Source organism: Bidens hawaiensis, unplaced genomic scaffold, assembly GCF_021521415.1.
Source record: "Bidens hawaiensis isolate Kalapana, Puna unplaced genomic scaffold, B.hawaiensis_p1.1 tig00025173_1, whole genome shotgun sequence".
NCBI classification, from domain to species: Eukaryota; Viridiplantae; Streptophyta; class Magnoliopsida; order Asterales; family Asteraceae; genus Bidens; species Bidens hawaiensis.
The window spans coordinates 134,724-158,937 of NW_027493999.1; positions in this window are offsets into that span (position 1 = coordinate 134,724).

Sequence of the window (24,214 nt, forward strand, 5' to 3'; positions counted from 1 at the left end):
TTAAACTGTTCCAACGAGTCAATACACATTCGTTATCAAATAGCGGAAGCGAATGTGCATGGGTAACAAATGTAATAATTTATTATCCATTCGTTGTTTACATTAACAAATGAGTACTCATTCGTTACAATAGTGTAACAAATGGTAATATATTTACAAATGGATGTTTACCATTTCAAAACCAATAAATTAACTATCAAAACCAAGATTTTGAGATTTTGATATATTTACCATAAAAAAAGGAATAAATTTTTACCCAAAAGGTAAAAATATTACATTAAAAACACTTATGTTAACAGACTTAACTTAAAACATGATAAAATCTTTTTCTTTTCGAATCTTTTATCAACATAGCTCGGTAATTGAAAATAATTTTTTTTGAATTTTGAATATTCTCAAATTAAAAACTAAAACCAGACGAAAAAATAAAATATAATCTACGTAAGTAGTATATGTTTTTGTTAGTTGAGTAGGGAATCATATTGATCAAGAAATTTATCCATAATATCTTTATCTTTTGGCTTTATTATTCCCTACGTTAAGTCGATTATTGATATTGTTATCCACTTAAATCATATAACAAATGTTTCAGGATTTTATGTGATATGTTAAAATCTCAAATACGGCACAAGATATCAGAAACTATTAGCCTCTAATCTCGGTTCAGGCTTAATTTGTTTTATACCGTCTCACCCCAACTTGACTTAAACATTTTAGACCCAGTAAATCAAAACATTTTAAATTTTATTAGCTTTTACTAGCAACAGCCTTCATATTAAGATATACCACCGTTATCAAGCAACACTCCAAATTTCCTTTACCATGAATGAGTATACACAATATCATCTGTATGGCTTGCAGACATTGTATCCCCTGTGGTTCGCTTCTTATTGTTAATAAGATGCGCACATGGGAGGAACAATGTATGACTAACAGCGTGGTTGTTCAAGTCAGTAATAAATTTGTTCAAAGTACAACAGTGATCAAGTTTAATGACTTATAAAGGGTTCGCTTACAAAAGTATATAGTATTCACATTTGTAAATACCCAGATGATAAACCGCATAAAGACTCATGGTGTCTAGAAATTTGAAGCATCCCATCAATATACAATTTAAGGCCATAATGCCATACACCGTTGATTATCCGGTTACTACCAGAAGCTTATAACATTTCAAGATTTTGATTTTGGTGATCATACTGAGACATTTATGCCTTCATTACGAAGACTTTGTAAAAGACTAACACCTCTTTCAATTTAGCAACTTTATGTTTATATCAAATACTCTACCTTACTCGTTTGTTTAAGATTTACCAATGCACCAATACAATTAAGCACATAGTCTTTTATGCTTATAATTATATTGAAATTTAGAATAAAAATTATCAATATACTATCATTTTCCCTTTTTTGCTTCAAAACTCATTTTGAGTAGCATATTTTTTAATGTTTTTAATTTTTAAAAAAATTCTTCAACATAAAATAGACCTACCAATGCACCAATACAATTAAGCACACGGACTTTTATGCCTAATTTATACTGAAATTTAGAATATAAATGATCAATGTACCATCGTTTTCCTTTTTTTTTGCTTCAAAACTCATTTTGAGGAGCACATTTATTAATGTTTTTGAATTTTCAAAATATCTTAGTGTTTTTGGATTTATCAGAACAGACAGAAAGAAGAATATTTTTGTATTTTTAACATTTTTTCACATATTTCTTCCCCTAAAAACCAAAATATTAAAGAAAGAAAAATAACAAACATAACTATACAAAAAACATAAAAATGATTGCCCAAGCATTGGGATATTAACAATTGATTTTAAATCGTTTAAACCAAGCAAATTTTTTAATCTCGTTTTATCAAAAGTTTTGGTAAAAAAGTCAGACTTTTGATGATCTGTGTGAACTTTTTCAATATCAATTAATTTCTTTTCATAGCAGCCATGGATAAAATGATAACGAATTTCAATATGTTTCTTTTTAGTGTGGTGCACGGGGTTCTTGATGATGATATAGCCGCAGAGTTATCAATAAAAATGGAAGTAGTAAGAAACGTCTAACCACATTCCCGCAAATGTTGTTGGATCCACAAAACCTGTGAACAGCAACTCGAGGCTACCACATATTCGGCTTCAGTGGTTGAAGTAAAGACTGTTGTCTGCTTTTTAAACTGCTAGGAAACAAGCCGGGAAACAAGCCGGTTTCCTAAAATTTGACAACCACGCCGACGTTGACTTGAAGTTGATCATGCATCTTTCATAATCGGAATACAAGAAAGCGGTAAGATCAAAACCATCATCCTTAGGATATCATAACTCGATGTCAGGATTACCCTTTAGATAGTGAAAGACACGCTTCATAGCTTCCAGATAAGTAACTCGGGTACTCGCTTGATACATGGCACATAGACAAAAAACAAACATTATATCAGGATATGATGCAGTTAAATACATTAACGAATTAATCATCGCTCGGTAAAGGGTCAGATCGACGGTATCCTCCTATTCATCCGGTGAAAAATTGTTACTCATGAGGAGAGGAGTAGATGGGACTTTTCTGGTAGTTATCTTGATCCGGCTCAAAACTTCATTCACATACTTCGTCAAATGGATAAAGATCCCGCCTTCAGAATGATGAACCTGCAACCCCAAAAAGAAACTAATTTCTCCATCGAGCTCATCTCGAACTTGGTCTGCACCGAATTCTCGAAGCCCTTACATAACGTGTCATTTTTTGAGCAACATATGATGCCATTGACATAAATATGGACAAGGAGATAATCTTCTTCAACAGTCTTGTAAAAGAGAGTACAATCCACAGTCCCTCGTTAGAAGCCACTACCCATCAGATGGTCCGCAACTGTGCTATACCAAGCTCTTGGGGCATGGTGAATACCATATAGAGCTTTGTTTAAACGTTAAACGTGTCAGGATAGTGAGGATCCTCAAAACCAGGAGGCTGCTTCACATACACGTCTTCATGAAGTTCCCCGTTAAGAAAATCACTCTTAACATCCAATTCATAAACTTTGAAATTATTAAAAGCTGCATAGGAAAGAAAAATAAGTATAGCTTCCAATCTCGAAATGGGAGCATATACTTCTGTGTAATCCACGCCTTCTTGCTGATTAAATCCTTTCACAACCAACCGTGCTTTATTTTTGACAATAGCCCCACAATCAGGTTTATCAATGAGATCCCATTCACCGAGTCGCACAAACTGTTGCAACTCTTCCTGCATTACTTCTACCCATGAAGATTCTTGAAGTGCGATAGGAATAATTTTCGGCTCTAATTGAGATAAAAAGCAAGTGTACCGAGTAATGATCGTGATTCATGTGGCATGCATGTCAGTGTATGAACACAATACTTTATCTTCACATACATTAGCGACTTCATGTTGCGTACGAATGCCAACGTTAAGATCACCAATGATGTTGTCTTGAGGATGATACATGTTAAACTGAAATGTCGAATTCTCAAACACAACAACATTGTATTCTAAGTTAGTGATGTTTTCTTCAGCTGCTAGCTCAATCAAAGTTTGAGAAGATTCTCCAACAAGTAACTCAGTAAACTCTGGAGAGTCGACAAATGGAGCAGAAGAAGAATCTTTAAAATGAGCATCATCATTAGAAATAGAAACATCATCGAATGTTTCAGGTTGATCTTGTACCACGTCATCATCTTACATTGAAGATCTTGGTATGGAAAATATTTGTTCTTTCAAATATGAACGAATCAAATATTCATTTGGTACCTCAACCGATGGAGTAATTGACTTAGATAACTCCTCATAATCAAAAATCCAATCAGGTCCCTTGTCGGCAGGTGGTGTAGCTTATCTTTGACAATCAACATGATATCATTCTTCTACACACCTAAATGAAAAATTAAAGACACGTTTTCTTAGGCGAAGGATTGCCAAGAAAGTAGCCTTCAATTGCCTTTTCATCGAATTTATTCACCACTTGTTTAAGCATAGTACAAGGACACTCAAATGGTTCGAGTAATTTTAAATTAGGTTTACGGTTATTGAGTAATTCATAACTCTTCTTCTTGAGCTTTTTAACCGTTAGAACACGATTAATCCTATAGCAAGCGGTGTTCACAGCTTCGTTCTAGAATCGGATGGGAAGCTTTGAATTCGTTAACATTGTGCTTGCTGCTTTAATCAGTGTTCGATTCTTTCACTCAGCAACACCATTCTGCTGTGGCATATACAGAGCAATATATTCTCTATGGATTCCTTTCTTAATACACAAAAAGTCCAAAACATTGTTCTTAAACTCTGTTCCGTTATAATTTCAAATTTGTTTCACTTTATATTTGTAAAGTGATTCGATCTTGGTGATCAAATACTGCACAAGAATCGGCATCTGATATTTGGAACTCATAAAGAGCACCCATGAATAACTTAAATAGTCTTCGGTAACAACTAAACAATACCAATCTTAAGCAATACTCGAATGATTCACTGAACCGAATAAGTTCATATGAAGACGTTCTGAAGGAATATCGATGGAATTAATTTGCTTTAACAGGTGTGACTTCTTCTTCTATTTACCCTTCTTACATGCAACATAGTGATCGGTCAGTTTGAAATGTTTTAGTGAAAAACCATCCACCACAACATTTACCATTAAGTGATTCATCTTACGACCATGAATATGACCCATAAACCTATGCCACATGATTGATTCTTTCTTGGTTGCTTTCGAGACAAAACATGTTCCAATAGAAGAAGAAGAAGACGATACTTTGGAACCCATGTTGAGTACATAAATATCATTTGATCTAGGAGATCGCATGACTACCATGTCTTCGGGAATAACACAACCCAGTTTAAAGATTTCACATGCCTTGTCAGTGAATAAAGTGGTAAATTTTATGTGTAATCCACCTTATCACAATAATTACCTCTTTCAAATGTAATACTACCATTTGAAACTTCACCATCCTTAGTAATCATCACACCTTGTTACTAGCAAATGCTACATATCCTCCTTAAATATCTTTAACATTTGTAAGAAGATCAAGATTTCTAGTATGTGTCGAGAACATTCACTATCCATTTATTACCAAAAATAGTCTTCGATGAACTCTGCACAATCAAGAAAAATGATTAGTCCAAAAAGGTTGCCCAAGCCTCAGTCTAGGGCACCTCTTTTGTTTCCTTTCCAGACACACTAATATTAGGTTTCAAATGTAATTAATGCACTTCAGAATATGTCGGTGGTTTCTTTGACTTTCTATGAAGATACCATCTTTAATGCTTTAATGGGCTCAAACGATTTGTTCTATATATTAATCTTGCTTACATTAACATGAACCGCTTTACGTGGGTTCACATCATGAAACATTATATGTGTGTCATTAAGCATAACTTGTAGTGGTTGTGTTTTCAAGAGTTGTTTAACCAAAGGAACCTCAGGTGATTGTTCCTTGGTTAATGGCTTTTCAGTCTTGTTCACCCAAGTTCCACATTAACATGCAACATGACTACGTTCACCACATGAAAAACAAGTTCTCATGTCCAAAAAGGCATGTGGTGGGTTAACACTAGCATATGGAACCTCAAGTCGAATAGATTCACCCAATATTTTAAAATCATCCAAGTGAACATAACACTTTTTCTTATAAAATTTAAGATTTGAAAAATTTTAAAAATTTGTAAAGTATAAGTCCAGTTAAACTGACAAACTTAATAGGTTCCACAAATATCACTTTTTGTTTTACTTTGTATATAGAAACTGGTTTGTTCAACGACTTGGACTTTTCGAAGGCTTTTTCAAAGTCATTTAAGCTCGATGTCTAATTCTAAAAGACACTCTCAATCAAATCAAGTTTGATTAAGTGCAATGGAATGTCTTTTTCATCAAAAATCTTATTAACTCCTTTAACTTAAAAACACATCCAATTTTTACATTACCCTCAGTTAGATTAATGAATTTCATCAAATTCTCATCAGATATACATGTCTATTCTGATTTCTTTTTGCTTACATTAGATACGATTGACCCGTACACGGCTTCTTAAAATTCATGTGGTTCATATAGAATGTGGTTAGAACGAGGAATGTTTAGTTCTTTGTGGACTACCTCGGGTTCAAATACATCTTCAATGACTACCTCGTCAACAAATTCAACAAAAACTTTGTTGTTTCGAACATGAGTTTCTTGAGTTGATACATGAGAAACGGTTTTTTCTTGTTTGATTTGTTTTGGTTTCTCCATTTTATTTATAGGCTCAACAATTTTGGGAGGATCAACAGTCAAAGGACTACCAATATCAACTTTTTCTCTTTCTCCCAAAAATGGATTGTTTGAATAATCATTATGAAACGGTGGAGGAACCTCAACGAATCCTATACCATTTTTAGATCCCTTCTGTGTACCAGATACTTCAATTATCTCATTTAATAGAGATATATTTTTAAACTTGCAAAGTTTGTTTTTCAACTCATGTATCTCATTTTCGAGTTCAGTAATCTTGGCTCCCGATTTCATGATTTCCTGAAACTGCCAATCAATAATTAACAATTTTCCTAAAACCTCGGCTTTTAGATCATGATTATTGTTCGGTAAAACCTCAATTTTTACTTTAGATCTATTTTCAAGATCAGTGGCTTATCTATAGTTATCACGAACTATACTTTTATCTTTCATGAAAGTCTCATTATGATGACGAATCAAATCAAGCTTAGATTTTTATTCATCACATTGAGAATATTGTCTACTCACAGACTCATTCACAATTTCAGATTTTCCATTAGCAAGTTTAACGCAAGTAGGATTAGGACAAACCTCCTTGATCTTAGCAATACAACGGAAGGAATTTTGAGGCTCTTGGCCAGAAATATCAGAATCAGACCCAACTTGATTTGTCACTATCTTCAGTCAATCCATCACCTCTTGCATCTTGAATATGTTCAACTATCATAAACATGGCCAAGCTCTCTTGATTATCATTAGGTGAGTTTCCTAATCTCCTTTGATTCCAGTCGATACCATCAACAGCAACTAAAGAATGTGACCCAACAGTTTTCAATGGCACCCCTAGAAGTCTTTTATATTGATTTAGAGTACTTCTTACCAGAACTTCTATCTTGATTACAAGGCCCCGAATAGTCTTTCTTTGGTTTGTCACACACTTTAGCAATGTGGCCATAGTCTTGACAATTGTAACATCAATCCTTTAATTTATCAAACCCAACCCTTTTGTTCAAAGTAGGCATATCTTTCCCTGTTTTCTACAAAAAGTTATTCACATTCCTAACTATCATTCGATATTCCACTTTTAATCCATCAGTTCCAAATCATCCAGGTCAATCAGGTCATAATCTTCATCATTTAACTCACTAATAGCAATATTTTCACCCACCAATTGTTTATAAGACATCATAAACGAACTCAAGAAAGAAAAATGTTGTTCTGCCTTTTTCATATTAGCTTGTGGTGGTTGAGAAGCATTGAACCATCAAAAGGAATACTTGAACCAGCAGATGAATTGTTTGAAATATATTCCATAAAAGAAAGATTTGGCATGGAATCACCAGTTTGTGGAACTTCTTGATTGTTATGTGAATAGAAAGCAAAAATAGGAACATATTTGCTACTCATCGGAATGAGAACCACCATAAAGAGTAGGATCTTGATTATCTTTGCATAAACTCCAATGCAACAAATTGAACATGAATAAATTTTTTTCTTTTAACATCAACAATAAAGTAAAATATGAACTTGGTAGTGAATTCTTAACAATGTCAATTGATGAAATTGCATAGGTTCCATTTTCAACATGGCATTTCAACAATAAGATGACAAAATCTAGTTGACATCTCCTTAATGGTTTCTCCCATTAACAAACAAAATTTCTGAACTGAATCATTAACATCACTTTCTTACTCTCCAATTTATTACCCATACTTCTCATTCTCAAGTACTGAATCAGAGAAGTATAAATTTTGATACTAGCAACTTGATGAAATATGTTATCAGGTAATGCCATTGTCAGTGTCGAATAAGTTTTTGTATCGATTTCCAAAGCTTTCTTCTTTTCCAATGAATTAGTATTGTTAGGCCTAAAAGATAATCAAGGAAAATTTGACTATTTTCAACCTTCTCGAAAATATGTTAAGTATGAAATTCGAGCAAACCAGGTACTTCGAGCAAACTTTACACTTATTCAAGCAAGGTATCTTATTTCGAGTAAGGTTATCTTCTGGAATTCTTCTAAGTGTTAGGTTCAAGCAAACTACACTTCATTAAGCAAAGTTGTTCTTCAGTCGAGCAAGGTTTGCTTTAGAGCAACCGCTTGACTTATCCAAGCTTAAACCAAGTAATTTGGTGGGTCGAGCAAGGTTTCAATAAAGATGATCTCAAGGACACTTGTAAGAAGTTAAAAGGAACTATCAGAAAGAAATCTATGAGAAAAGTTCAACCTCGAGCAAGCTACAGTGTCCCAAGTATACTAAAGTTTGCTAGAATAAGTCTTAGACAAAAGGTTGAAGTGATCAAGAAGAACAAGTTTGCTCGTACGATATTTTCGAGCAAAGTTTGATAATATCAAGAAGATTGAAGTCTGCTTGAAGAATATTTTCTTAGGAAAATATTCTTAAGTAAAAAGCTTACTCGAAGGAATGTTCAAGCACACATAAAGGTTACAAGGTCTGCTCGAAAAAGACAAAAGCTTACTCGAATACCTATTTGACACCTGTAATAATATAGAATATGTTTGAATATGTTTTTACAATCATTAGGCTTCTAGAAGATGTAAGGTGATGCTATATATGGGTATATACTTGGTCAAATTTATGATAACGGCTGATTACACACTTTTCCAAGCATACAGAATATTTTGTTTGTAAAGTAGCCACACCTGACATTCTACCTAGAAACCCTAAAGATATTTCCTTTGTATTTTCACTTTTTACTATGAATGACTATGTTTAAATTTTATAGTATGTTTGTTAGTTTTTTTTAATAAAGCAAGATCCTGATTATTATTATTATTTCCGCTAGTATTAATCAAGGAGTTTTCACTTAGTTATTTCGTAATCCGTTTTGTCAATATATTTGTGAGTTACGAGTTTGTAGTTTGTAGTGATAGAATCGTTCCTGACGAGTGGTATCAGAGCCGTGTTAGCTCTTATGAAGGCCGGGGTGTTGCTTCGAATATTGATTATGAAGATTTTATTGAATCTATTTTGATTTAAGGTTGAAGACGATGACGTAAGCAGAGCATTGTTACATTGAATAGTGACGACAATTGCTTTGTTCTCCATTCTTCGGATATATAATCATTTTAGGTTCAAAAGTATTCTAATATTAATCTACACTGTTTTTGATTTGTTTGAGTCCAAATCTTGGTTTAATCCATTTGATTTCATCAAATCCAAGGATTTCATCCTCAAATCTGAAGTTTTTCAAAGTTTGTTTAAATTTTTAGTAATTTTCACTTTAAAAAGAATGTTAGAAACACCAAAAGTATTTTGAAACAAATGAATGACCAAGAAGTGTTGACTAACAAAATTCCAAGATTGCTAGGTCAAGAGAATTATATTAAGCGGAAGGTACTTTTAGAGGATGTTGCTTGTTACAATGACACTGAGTTGTGGAACTCCATTAGAATTGGTCATTATGTTCCTACTGAAGCAACAAACAACAATCAAGCAACTGAAAGGCAGATGAAGAAAATGGACGAAAAGGCCCTTTCAATGCTGAAATTGGGTCTATCGTGGGATATTCTGACCAATGTAAACCATCACACCACTGCAAAGGCCATGTATGATGCAGTGGTTGAAATGTTTGACGGCAATACTGACTTGAAAGACGTTAAGAATGACAGGTTGAAGCACCAACTTGATAGATTCAAGTTTAAGGAGGGAGAAAGATGTAACACTGTGAAAATTTTGGATCAAAGCTGTCAAGTTCAAAAGTCAATGGACCAAAAATATCAAAAATCTAAACCTTAGGGTTAAAATGGAAATTCTGATTTTCTGTCCCATAGAGATACGCGAAGAGACAAGGGACAAGCACATCGCGTATCTCGAAGGGCTTGGTCAGATAGTCTAGAAGACTGGTCAATGGCGATACGCGAATTACAAAGAGCCAACGTCATCGCGTATCGCGATGACGTGGTCTGACATGTGTGACACGTATTGCCACGTGTCAAACGGTGGCATAGTGAATCGCTATGTGTCACCACGTGGCACTGCGTACACCATGTGGCGCCATGAGGCAGACCTAGTTGTGACTGGAAATAGCTACGTCACGATACGTGACGGGCTAGCCTAAAGCCATCACGTGTCGCGATGACCCTCCTGAATTTGCCTATAAATAGCAAGTCCGGGATCAACCATTTTCACATCCAAAATCCCCTACCTCTCTCTCTCTAAAATATATCTCTAACCCTTGAAAAGTATACCCTTTATTTCCTCGAAGTATGTGCCCAAACTCCTCGATTTCCGAACTCAAATACCGACGTTCCTCGATATTCGTGCTATCACACCTTTAAAATCCACTAACCGAGTTTTACCGTCAGAGGGTGTGAACTAACAGGATCGAACTCATTAGTTATATCAAACACCATTATTAAAGTCTTTTTAAAAGCAAGTAAAAACATACAAGTCTTAAGTAATGCGGAAGCATAAACTGTAAAGTAAAATGTTGTGTCACACATGACGACTTAAAGCAACAGTTGTCATGATAAAATTAAAAGAAATTTAAATCATAAGTGTATAGTGAATGCATGTCCTAAACCGCTCGCCCGCCTCGGCTACCTGAGATAAACATACTAAAAGTGTCAACACAGGTAGCTAACCTATCAACCAAGTATAACTAAGTTTTTGACACCGAAGCTGACTGATTATATGTTTGCCTTACAAACATGTCAATCACGACCATGGTAATGTGTTAACCAAAATTGCATCCACTCGACCTACAGTCGAGTTTAGAGTTGGGCGGGGTATGTCAAACCCAGTAGTACTACTTAACACTGACTCGCTATTATCCAATATTAACCGGTTTGATGGTTCAGAAGGACTTAGTTGTTTTGTTGCCACTTAGCCTTACAAGTGATATATATATAGTAACAAAATCTAAAGCGTTGGAGTAAGTTATCTCCCCCTATTAAAAGCGTTAAGGAGTAAAAGGGGCCGTGAAACACACTGTTTGCGAAGTTATGAAATTCCGGGAAAAGCATGCGTCAAAGAAATCCTCACTAGTGCTCTAAAATAAAAATGTGATTTCTAAGTGTTTTGAACCACGAGTGAGTCTCTAGACTCAACACATAAAAGTATGCATGAGATGTGTTCGTTTACGTTTGTGAAACAAGTGCGACTCGACAACAAGTTGGTGATAAGTTACCGGTGTGATTTAGTATGGTATTCAATGTTACTACGATAAATTTTAAGTAAAACATCTACCACGAGGGAAAATAGGTCAAACAAAATTCAAACATCGATCAACCAATCACTTTTCACATGTCAGTCAAGAATTTAGAAGCTAAGTTACTGAGACAGAATTTAACACGTCTAGACTACTCTATTTACTATTCATAACATGTATATAAAATAACCGAAATTTACCACAGAAACACACGTGAGTTAGGTTTCTAAATCTATTTTTATTATATTTTTAGCGCATAAGATTTTGTGACAAGAATTAAAACAACCCAGTAGGTACACAACAGTCATTATCATGCGCAACAAAAATTTCTCGACTAGTCCTGTTACATGGTTAAAAATATTAATTCAAAGCCAATTGTGTTAGATTCCACACTCAATTTATTAACTTGTAGAAATGGAAGCAACTCAACTGGTCTTGTCGTTTGTGAGATATGCTATTAACAAGTTAGCCTATAAAAAGGCTTCCCGAATCAGAACTGCACAACTAATTTGTAAATTAATAAAAACTGACTTCCGCACGTCCAAAAATTTCAAACTTGAATTCTTTAGAAACTATACTCGACCTACTACCTCATAGAATTGGTAATCACTTCAAAACATATAATTAACATCAATTTACAGCCGTTTTAACATGCATCTATGATTCTGTCCAGCATCAGTTTTCACCAAACTTCAACAAACTACTAAACTATGAACAATTAACCATGCATACAACCCTCTAGACTTATCAGCCATCAACCATGAATCTTAATTACACTTTTCATGTACATTTAGTGTTTACTCAAAGAATCATGTGATTAACAATCACTAACAATACAACTAGTCATCAATTCGCTAGTGTTCATCAGCAAACACAACAATAAACCCTAACTCATCAATAATCAATAACTTTAACATTTAGGGTTTATGATTAATATGCTGAATTATGCAAATAATCGATATAATAGATTAGATAGGGTGTTTAATTTACCTAGCTAGCACCTTGGATCTTAAAACAACTTGAAAATATTATATATATATGTGTGTGAGTGTGTGTGTGTATTCAGTCAACAAAGAGAGGGGGGGGGGGGCTGCCGTTGCAAGGGAGAGAGGGGGTGGGGAAGGGATTAGGGTTTGGGTAATAATTTGTTTGAATATTATAAATTATTTTAGATGTTACACATTGCACCCTAAACTTCTAGTTAGCTTAATTCTAGCACAACTAGTCTATGATATCCATAATATAAGGTTATACATGCAAACATGAAGTCACATATAATTATAACACGTATTAGTGCCAAGTATTTATTGTTTGTTCACGAACGGTTTAAGTTGACTCGTGTGTGTTTCGTGAAACTCCGAAAGACAACTTGTGTAATGATTGTCATATTTAATTTAAACTCTATTTAACTTCAATGAGGAATGCGTTAACTGGAATGACATAGTTCGTGTGATCTTGAGTTCGAATTAACGGAGTTCGGGTTAACGGAGTTAACCTAAAATTGACGACTGTCACATCATTCCATTGGTGAAAGAATTTTCGTCCCGAAAATTTGTGTCATGTCATGATGGCTGCCTGAAAAAGGCAAAAGAATTTTCGTCCGGTGTGTTCTGATGGTTTGTCGGCTTTCGCGGTTTTCGGTGCCTGGTCAACCTTTGAAAAGGTAAGGATACTTTTTCATCATTTGATCCTCCCGTTCCCACGTGAACTCTGGTCCACGTTTCGAGTTCCAGCGAACTTTAATGACACGAATCTTGCTTTGTTTGAGTTTTCTGGTCTCCCATTCCATGACTTCGACTGGTTCTTCGATGAATCGTAACTGTTTATCAACTTGCAATTCGCCCAAAGGAACTACTAGTGTTTCGTCGGAAAGGCATTTTCTTCAAGTTGGATACATGAAAAACATTATGTACGCCACTGAGTTCTGCTGGTAAATCCAATCGGCAAGCTACCGGACCAATACGTTTGTTTATTCTTAACGGGCCAATGTATCGTGTATTGAGTTTGTTTCGCTTCCTAAAACAAACTACACCTTTCCAAGGTGAGACTTTCAGTAAAACCTTGTCATCCACATGGAACTCCAGAGGTTTTTTGGCGCTTGTCGGCGTAGCTCTTTCGGCTATCCCGCGCTACTGCCATGCGATTCCGGATTTGGACAATCTTTCCTGAGATTTCAAGTACTAATTCGGGACCAGTGATTTGGCTATAACCCACTTCTTCCCAGCAAAGAGGCGATAGACACCATCGTCCGTACAACGCTTCAAAAGGCGCTGCTTTAATACTAGCGTGGTAGTTTTTATTATACGAAAATTCTACCATGGGAAAGTGGGGTTCCCATCTCTTTCTGAAATCCAATACGCATTTACGCAACATGTCCTCCAAAGTTTGAATGGTTCGTTCACTTTGCCCATCCGTTTAGGGATGGTATGCTGTGCTCATATCGAGGCGGGTGCCTAGTGCACTCTGTAGTGACTTCCAAAAGTGCGAAGTGAAACGGGGATCTCGATCGCATATGATTGAGACAGGCACTCTGTGTCTAGCCACTACTTCTTTCATGTAGATGCGAGTCAGTCTTTACATTTTTTCTGATACCTTGATCGCTAAGAAATGTGCAGACCTAGTCAGCCGGTGAACGATCACCCAGAAGGCGTCGTATCCCGCCAGTGTTCTGGACAAACCCGTGATGAAGTCCATGGAAATGTGTTCCCATTTCCACGGTGGGATCTCCGGTTGTTTTAACAGACCAGATGGTTTCCGATACTCCAACTTGACTCTTGCACAAGTCAAACATTTTCTCACGTAGGTGGAAATGTCAGCTTTCATGTTTGGCCAACAGTAAAGTACCTTTAGGTCATGATACATTTTGTCTAAGCCAGGGTGAATTGAATATTGGGACTTGTGTGCCTCGTCCATCACCAGAATTCTCAAGTCTCCGTATCGAGGGGCCCAAATCCGCTTTTGATATATCAGACCCCGTCGGATTTGGTTTCAAGTTGCTTATCCATGCCTCGCATGAGTTCTGATGGGAGATTTTCGTCTTTTAAATCATCGAGTTTAGCATCACGAATCTGTTCAAGTAAGTTGGCATGAATCATGAGTTGTAATGCTCGCGCCCATCTAGGCTTAAGGGTTTCATTTCTGCTGAGAGCATTGACCACTACATTGGCCTTGACCGGGTGGTATTTGATGGCACAATCATAATCCTTAAGTAGTTCAACCCAACGACGTTGTCGCATGTTCAACTCATTTTGATCGTAGATATGTTGGAGACTCTTGTTGTCGGTGTAAATGGTAAACTTGGTACCGTACAAGTAATGTCTCCATATCTTAATGGCAAACACCACAGCTCTGAGTTCCAAGTCATGGGTCGTATAGTTCTTTTCGTGTATTCGTAGTTGTCGAGGGGCATAGGCTATAACCTTCTCAAGTTGCATTAGCACGCAGCTCAGACCCTGTATCGAAGCATCACCATGTACTGCAAAATTTTTTGTCCCCTTGGGTAGGGCTAGGATAGGCGCGCTACAGAGTTTTGTTTTCAAAAGCTAGAAAGCAGACTCATGCGCGTCACCCCAATTGTATTTAGTACCCTTGTGTGTCATTGCGGTGAGGGGTTGAGCAATATTTAAAAATCACTCGATGAAACGTCGGTAGTAGCCAGCCAGTCCTAGGAATTGGCGCACTTCAGTCGGTGTCTTAGGTGTTTCCCTGTTTTTGATGGCCTCTACCTTACGTAGATCAACATGGATACCACTCTCATTGATCACATGTCCTAATAAGTGAACCTAGCGAAGCCAAAATTCACATTTAAAGAGCTTGGCGTACAATTGTTCCTTCTTTAGTAATTCCAGGATTAACCTTAGGTGTTCTTCATGGTCGCTTTTGTTCTGGGAGTAGACTAGGATAGCGTCAATAAAGACAATAACAAATTTGTAGAGATACGCCTTGGATACTCTATTCATGAGGTCCATGAATACGGCTGGTGCATTGATTAAGCCGAAGGGCATAACCGAAAACTCGTAGTGATCGTACTGAGTTCTGAATGCCGTCTTTGAAATATCTTCCTCGGGTACCTTAATTGGTAGTAAACAGATCTCAGATCGATCTTCGAGTAGTAACTCGATCCTTGAAGTTGGTCGAAAAGATCATCAATTTGGGGTAGGGGATAACGGTTCTTGACCGTCATCTTGTTCAGCTCCCGGTAGTCGATGCACATGCGGAAAGTCCCATCTTTCTTTTGGACAAATAGGACAGTGGCTCCCCATGGTGATGAGCTGGGTCGAATGAAACCTTTATCCAATAAGTCTTGTAATTGAGTGAACAATTCTCGAAGCTCTACCCGTGCGAGCCGGTATGGGGCTCGTGCTATGGGGGTAGCACTGGGGTTTAAGTTAACTTGGAACTCGACTTGTCGAATGGGTGGGAGTCCTGGTAAATCTTCCTGGAAGACTTCTGCAAAATCTCGCATGATCGGTATGTTTTCGATCAGCTTCTCCTCCGTGGGTTTCTCAATAACATGAGCTAAAATAGCCGGATGACCCTTTCGTAAATATTTCTGCACCTTCATGAGTGTGATGATGCTAGTAGTCATGCCGCTCTTCTCGCCCTGTATTGAGATGATTTCTCCGGAAGGTGAGTGATATGAACTATCTTGTCATGGCATATAATCTCAGCTCTATTCTCGGATAGCCAGTCCATGCTGACAACAAGGTCGAAACTACTAAGTGTAAAGGGTATGAGGTCGATATCGAAGCTATGACCTGACATTTCAACTTACATCCCGCTAGTACATGTGTTGTTTTTGTAGATTTACCGTCAGCTAATTCAACAGGAAACTTAGCATCTAACGGTGTCAGGGTTAAGTCTACTAGATTACTAAAGGCTTTCGACACAAAACTCCTATCAGCTCCTGTGTCAAATAAAATAGAAGCAAAACAGTCGTTTACGGGAAACTTACCAGTAACCACGTTCGGATCGTTGTGGGCCTGGCCCGATCCAATGACAACGGCTCTACCCTTAGTACCGCCCCCGTTGTTGTTGTTTCCTATGTTTCCCTCGTTTTGTTAGTTTGGGACAGTCCTACCTGAAATGACCCTCCTGGTCACACTCAAAGCACCCTTTTGTAGTTGTAGGCTGTTTATGAGCGCCCTTACCGGTGAGTTCTCCTCAACAGTCCTTGGCCTGATGACCCAACTTACCCCACCGCTGACATTTGATACGGTCAGATGGGCCAGAGTGGTGGTAGTTACACTTATTGCACTTTGGGTACTTCCCAGCATAGTTAGTCAAACCCTGTTTGCCACCGGTGCTGTTGTTGTTGGAACCCTGATTATTGAAGTTCCGGGTGAGTTTGGGTCTACGGTAGTTTTGTTGCTGTGAAGGGTTGAGGATCTCACGTTGTCAAACTTCCTCTTTACATTCCTAGAGTTGTTGTTTTTGTTGTTGTGTTGTTGTTGTCGTTACCTGAGTTATCAAGGGTTTTAGAGGTGGAACCTCTAAGGGTAACGCACCTTGAGCCAATGCTTGATCCGTCAGCTTATGGGCTATTAAAATCGCTTGCTGTATAGTGCTCGGTTTGGAAGACGTCACCATACCTTGAGATGTCGTCGTCTGAGTGTGCATCCTCTTTAGCCGGCTCTTCCACTAGGTCTTCTTCTGGTTCATCCTCAGGATCTTCTTCAAGATCCTCCTCCGGTTCTACTGCGTTCGGAGCAATTTGTGCCTCTAGTGTCGTGCAACGAGCTAGATCTACTGCTGCATGACATCTTGAATCTCTAACTTCTTACTGCAAGTCTAAGATTTCTGATTGCATCTTGAGCACTAGCTTCATTATATGAACATGACAATCATGAGTTTTCTTCATGGCTTTAGTCAGGTATGAAAGTCTCTTCCTTACCTCCACTCTGTCCCCAGTAACCTTCGCTCTCGTTGAGTGCATGATGTCAACCTCACGATCCAAACAGGAGGCAAAAGCTGCTTAAACACGCTCCATCAGAAGGGTTAGGGGTGGTAGTGTGTTGTAAGACATTTGACAACCCGGGATGGGTAGTGGGGGGAACTTGCTCACGGTAAACAAACCGCTCGATCAAACATGGGTACCAACTCCAGTTACCGTTTCTCTCGTACGCAACTCCAGATTGGCAGTGCCTCTTCGGTGTGGGGGCTGCTGGTGCGGGAGCTGCTCGAGGTGGTGATGGTTCGGAAACCTGCAGTTCCTTTCCTGGGGCGTGGGACACCAGGTCAGATGGTGATGATGGTGTTGACATCCCTACAAAATAGGTCGTGTATGCTTTTTTGCAAGTATGAGTTAATGAGGAAAAGAGATAAAGAAAATGAATAGTAAAATATATTATATATATGCAGTGCGTAAGATCATAACTAATGGGTCGTTGCGGCTATAGTCTAGTATGAATGCAATTCTAGTTCGCTATAACCAATGGATCTAATACCAATCAGTCACACCCTCAAAATCCACTAACGCAGTTTTACCGTCAGAGGGTGTGAACTAACCGGATCGAAGTCATTAGTTATATCAAACACCATTACTATAGTCTTTTTAATAGAAAGTAAAGACATACAAGTCTGAAGTAATGCGGAAGCGTAAACTGTAATGTAAATTGTTTGTCACACAGGACGACTTAAAGAAACAATTGTCATAAATTTAATCATAAGAGTATAGTAAATGCATGTCCTAAACCGTCCGCCCGCGTCGGCTACCTGAGATAAACATACTAAAAGTGTCAACACAAGGTTCGTGAGTTCACAGGTTTAAATAAAAATTAAGCGTTGTGTTTTAGCGTTACCAGGTAGAGTTATGTAAATCTATATCAATAGGTAGCAAACTTATCAAACAAGTATACTAAGCGTTCTACACCCAAGCTGACTGATTATACGTTTGCCTGGCCACCATGTCTATCACGACCATGGTAATGTGTTAGCCAATATTACACCCACTCGACCTAAAGTCGAGTTTAGAGTTGGGCGAGGTTTGTCAAACACAGTAGTACTACTCAACAATGACTCGCTATTATCCAACATTAACCGGTTCGATTGTTCAAAAGGAGTTAGTTTGTTGCCACTTAGCGTTACAAGTGATATATATAGAGTAAGAAAATCTAAAGCGTTGGAGTACGTTATCTCACCCTCATAAAAGCGTTAAAAGAGTATAAGGGGCCATGAAACTCACTATTTGCAAAGTTATCAAAGTTCGGGAAAAGCGTGCATCAAAGAAATCCTCACTAGTGCTCTAAAATAAAAATGAGATTTCTAAGTGTTTTGAACCACGACTGAGTCTCTAGACTCAACACATAAAAGTTATGCATGAGATGTGTTCGTTTTACGTTTGTGAAACAAGTGCGACTCAAAAACACGTTGGTGATAAGTTACGGGTGTGATTTAGTATGGTATTAAATGTTACTACGATACATTTTTCAGTATAACATCTACCACGTGGGAAAATAGGTCAAAGAGAATTCAAACATCGATCAACCAATCACTTTTCACATGCCAGACAAGAATTTAGCAGCTAAGTTACTGAGATAGAATTGAACACGTCAAGACTACTCTATTTCACTATTCATAAAGTGCAGATAAAATCCCCGAAATTTACCACAGAAGCAAACGTGAGTTAGCTTTTTAAAAATATAATTATTATATTGTAAGCACATACGATTTTATCACAAGAATCAAAACAACACAGTAGGTACACAGCAGTCATTATCATGCGCAAGAAAAGGTTCTTGACTAGTTCTGTAACATGGTTAATTGAACTAATGCAAGCACAATTGAGTTAGATTCCACACTCAATTTATTAACTTTCAGAAGTGGAATCAACTCAATTGGTCTTGTCGTTTGTGAGATATGCTATTAAAAAGTCAGCCTATAAAAAGGCTTCCCGAATCAGAACTGCACAACTAATTTGTAAATTAATAAAAACTAACTTTCACACGTCCAAAAATTTCAAACTTGGATTTTTTAAAAACTAAACTCGACCTACTACATCATATAATTGATAATTACTTCAAAACATATCATTAACATCAAGTTACAGCCGTTTTAACATGCATCTATGATTATGTTCAGTATCAGTTTTCACCAAACTTAAACAAACTACTAACCTATGAACAATTAACCATGCATACAACCCTCTCGACACACAATACAAAAACAATGCATCTCTATTACATTTTTCACGCACATTTAGGGTTTACTCAAAGATTCAATTTCAAATAATCATGTGATTAATAATCAATAACAAAACAACCTGTCATCAATTCGCTAGTGTTCATCAACAAACACAACAATAAACCCTAACACATCAACAATCAATACCTTTAACATTTAGGGTTTATGATTAATATGCTTAATGATGCAAATAATTGAAAGAATATATTATATAGGGTGTTTAATTTACCTAGCTAGCACCTTGGATCTTCAAACAACTTGTAAATATCTTGTATGTATGTGTGTGTGTGTGTTCGGTTGACAAAGAGAGTGGTGGTGGGGGGGGCTGACGTCGCAAGGGATAGGGGGGAAGGGATTAGGGTTTGGGTAATAATTGGTTTAAATATTATTAATTATTTTACATGTTACACATTGCACCATAAACTTCTAGTTAGCTTAATTCTAGCACAACTAGTCTATGATATCCATAATATAAGGTTATACATGCAAACATGAAGTCACATATAAGCATAACACGTATTAGTACCAAGTACTTGTTTATATTATTTATTGTTGGTTTACCAACGGTTTTAGTCGACTCGTGAGTGTTTTGGTGAAACTCCGAAAGACTACTTGTGTAATGATTATCATATTTAATTTAAACTCTAATTAAATGCAATGAGGAATGCGTTAACTGGAATGACATAGTTCGTGTGATCTTGAGTTCGAATTAACGGAGTTCGGGTTAACGAAGTTAAGGTGAAATTGACGAGTGTCACACGTGTCATATCTCGACGACGTTTCGACAAATAAGGTGTTACCATCCCGACGTCCTGAGGACCCGCCACGTAAAGAGTGCCGACGTGTGAAGGAAAAAATGTTGAGAAGAAAGGTGTGATCAAGAAGATAAAGAAGGCGAAGCGGTGTTGATGTGTTGCTCGATTTTATTGGATATTCACAAGCCAACCAAGGTAGGCATAATGCCCGAATAAAATAATGATAAAATATTATAAAAGCTTAAAATCCTAAGTCGAGGAAATACTCGATACCTCGATAAAATAAAAGAGAATATAACAAAGAAAAGAGAAGAAAGAAATATGAATATATATATATATAGGTGTTGGATCATTTCAGAAGTTTTTTTACAGTGAGAAGTGCGAGAAGTGAATGTGTAACTCCATTAATCCCTAATTTTACACCCTTTCTTATATGTGTAGGTGCGTATGTACGTGTGTAGGTACTTATTTTTGTATATGTGTAGGTACACATGAACATGTGTAGGTATGTAGGTTCAAATGTGGCTCGGTACGTTTGTATGTGTTTATGTAGGTTTGAATGTGTGTAGGTACGCATGTATATATGTGTAGGTAGGTTTAAATATATGTAGCTAAGACATAACGACAACCAACTATCATACATGTAGGTAACATCATAAGAAAGGGAGTGAAATAGGGATTAATGGAGTTACACATTCACTTCTCGCACTTCTCGCTGTTGTATCACTTCTCGCAAGATCCATCCCATATATATATATATATATATCAAATGTGATTATATATATATATATATATATAATTCTTTGTTATAGATATTATTTAAGTAATAATGAATATTCTTAAATAATAAAGAAAAGAAACGCATATGTTTCTTAGAAAAGAAGAACTTAGGGTTTTAAAGAAAATAAGATTTAACTAAAAGTTGTCTTATAAAAGAAAAGAAAAGAAGATTTAACTAAAGGTATTCTTATAAAAGAAAAGAAGTTAAAAGAAAGACTTTTAATTTATAAAAGAAATGAATACTTTTTAACTAGTGGTTTTAAAGTAAAGAAATTATAATCGAGATAAAGATTATAAAAAGACTAAAGGTCTTAAGCCGGACTGTATATCCGACTAACAAAAAGTCATACTAGAACTATATGTGCGAGATTGCAAAGGAAAGACCCTCGGACGGTGTATTGAAGCCGATCCAAATAAAAAAGGTGAATACGCCCCAAATTTTACAAACTTGTTTTAAAACGAGTCAAATGTGTTAAATGAAAAGTTTTACATGAGACTACGTTTCTCTTAAACATTTATAAACAATGGTATAAGAGCTAGCCCTTATGTTGTCATGTACGTTTGTCTGGATCCTTACATATGTGGTAAACACGGTGGGCACATCGCACCACACCTGGTCATATTACGCTTTCCTGCGGGGAGTTAATGACCATGTGTATACGAATAGGTACTTAACTAAGTCAAACACTGCGGTGTTCGCTGGGGTATTTTGTGTAAAGACTTGAGTTTATAATTGTATTGTTTTAGCTTGGTTATTCCTAAGCCTCGTTGGGCCGGGACCTACTTAGTCTCGAGGGATAATCAAGTAAAAGAAAATATTTAAGCATCAACATATTCACCAGGATACGTTAGTGGCGTATTTTCTAAACATTTGGCAAGTAATCAATAATAGGGCTTGGGATGACGAAGTGCTTAAGATATCCGATGGCTCGGATTATTTTGTTTAAATATAAAATCTGTAAATGGTGGTTTGTAAAACAAGTTAACCTTTGTAAATACTAATCGGAAAAGTTTTAAATCTCTTCTTTTGAATTATGTAAATATAAATATTTTAATCCACATCAATATAGACTTCCGCTTTTAATACATAACTCTGATATATTTACAAATGTGGTACCAACTGTTAGTCATACGCCCTGCCCGATGATGGGGGTGTGACAGGTTAGTATCAGAGCCATCGATCTTAGCGAATTACGTATTACAATATATTACCTAAGCTTCAATCCTAGTACATAGGAAAAACATTTCATTACTTGTTTTATTTGAATAGGGATAAGATAGGCTGGTAACTTTTTCTTTCTCTCCTCACTCTAAACCACCCAATTTATTAGATGTCTTTCAAGAAGATGATGAATAGTTATGTACGTGAAACAAAGAAGGTTGGAATACCCGATCCTCTACCCAAGGATAACATGAGCGAGGACTACTGAGTCTTTCTTCAACCAAGACCAATTTATTGACCGAACCGAGAAATTTCCAATAAACTTATCCGATAGTCCACCAAGGCAAAGAAATGACACTCCATGACATTCAAGCTACCACACGTCAAGCATACCAATGTACCACCCATCCGAAATCCCAACATATCACCCTTCCGAGATTCTGACGTACCAACCATCCGAAGTTCCAACATATCAACCGCTAAATCCTCATCCATCGTAGGCTTTCCTCTCCAACAAAGAAATAAAGGAGGAACCTATGTTCGAATCGTCCGATTGGATGCAATGTCATTCTGACCAACAAAGATGGCACACAGGAACCTCTGCCTTTGACTCTGTTGACTCTCACCCCAACAATTATGAAGGACCTTCCCTAAAGCCAAGAATGAGGGTCATGATGTCGTACGAAATCTTCGGTATGCCTTCGATAGTGAAAGAGACTGCCCAATTAATGGAGGAAGAGGAACCTGAAGAAGAGGACCCAGAGGAAGAAGAAGAAGAGAGCCCTGAAAACCCCAATGAAGTGACAACACCGATGTAGGAACCGTTCTTCAACCAAAATCCAAGTTATGGCTCCATGGATCCTTATGTGCAATACATGGAAGAACTCAAGAACAAATTAAATTTCCCACCATATCAAGGCGAGATCCCATCGATTGAAGATAAAGCGAATGAAATCCGTGATCAGAATGAGGCTGCTGAAGCTTTCTTCAACTACTCGTCTGATGTGACAGCATCACCATATCCAGAACCGATGAACCATTATGATGTAGTTATGATGGGATATCGTGATCCGCCACCAAAGTATGGATTCCCAAACGAGATCCCTCAACCACAAGAGGAGCATTAGGACCGAGCCTCGCATGAAACCTATGACTTAAGGAAGAAGATAGCAGTGGATGGAAAGAAGAAGAAGAAGAAGAAGAAGAAGAAGAAGAAAAAGAAGAAAGGAGAAAAACTTCTGAGAATATGTAATAAAACGACAAAAATGGTGAAGAAGTTTATCAAAGTTAAAGAGATGCATGATGCGAGTGTAGTGTTGTTTGTGTTTGATGTAACTTTGATGTTATGTGTAATATGTGTTCTAGAGAACGTTGAAACGTTCTACGCATAAGGATAGGTGCATGCGCGAGAAGTGCGAGAAATAAAACCAACCAATCACAAATTTTCTTTTGTTATATGATTTATTTTAATCACAAGGTTAGTTTAGCACAAATAGATTTTCTTATTTTTGGTAACTAATTATTCCTCAAAAACAGTTACATATTTATTGTTTTTATTTTTTCTTAATGTAAGATATAATTTTTGTTCCTCCGTTCCAGTGTGCTATAATTCGAAAATTTTAACAACTTTTCATCATTTTTTTCTTACTATAACAAACAATCCTATATTTTTCTTTATTATGAATTTAGCCCGTTTTTTATTATAAATTATACGTCATTCAAAATCCATACAGGACATCTTCCACAAACAAATATATATTATATTATTTTATTTTTAATTTCAATATTTTATATAAACACTTGTAATTTAATGGACTCCATTTAGACTCACACTTTTTTTCATATTTAAACTTAAACAATGTATAACTCCTACGTTTTTATATATTATGATACCAAATAACGAATATGATATACTACATTTCAACATTATATACAACATA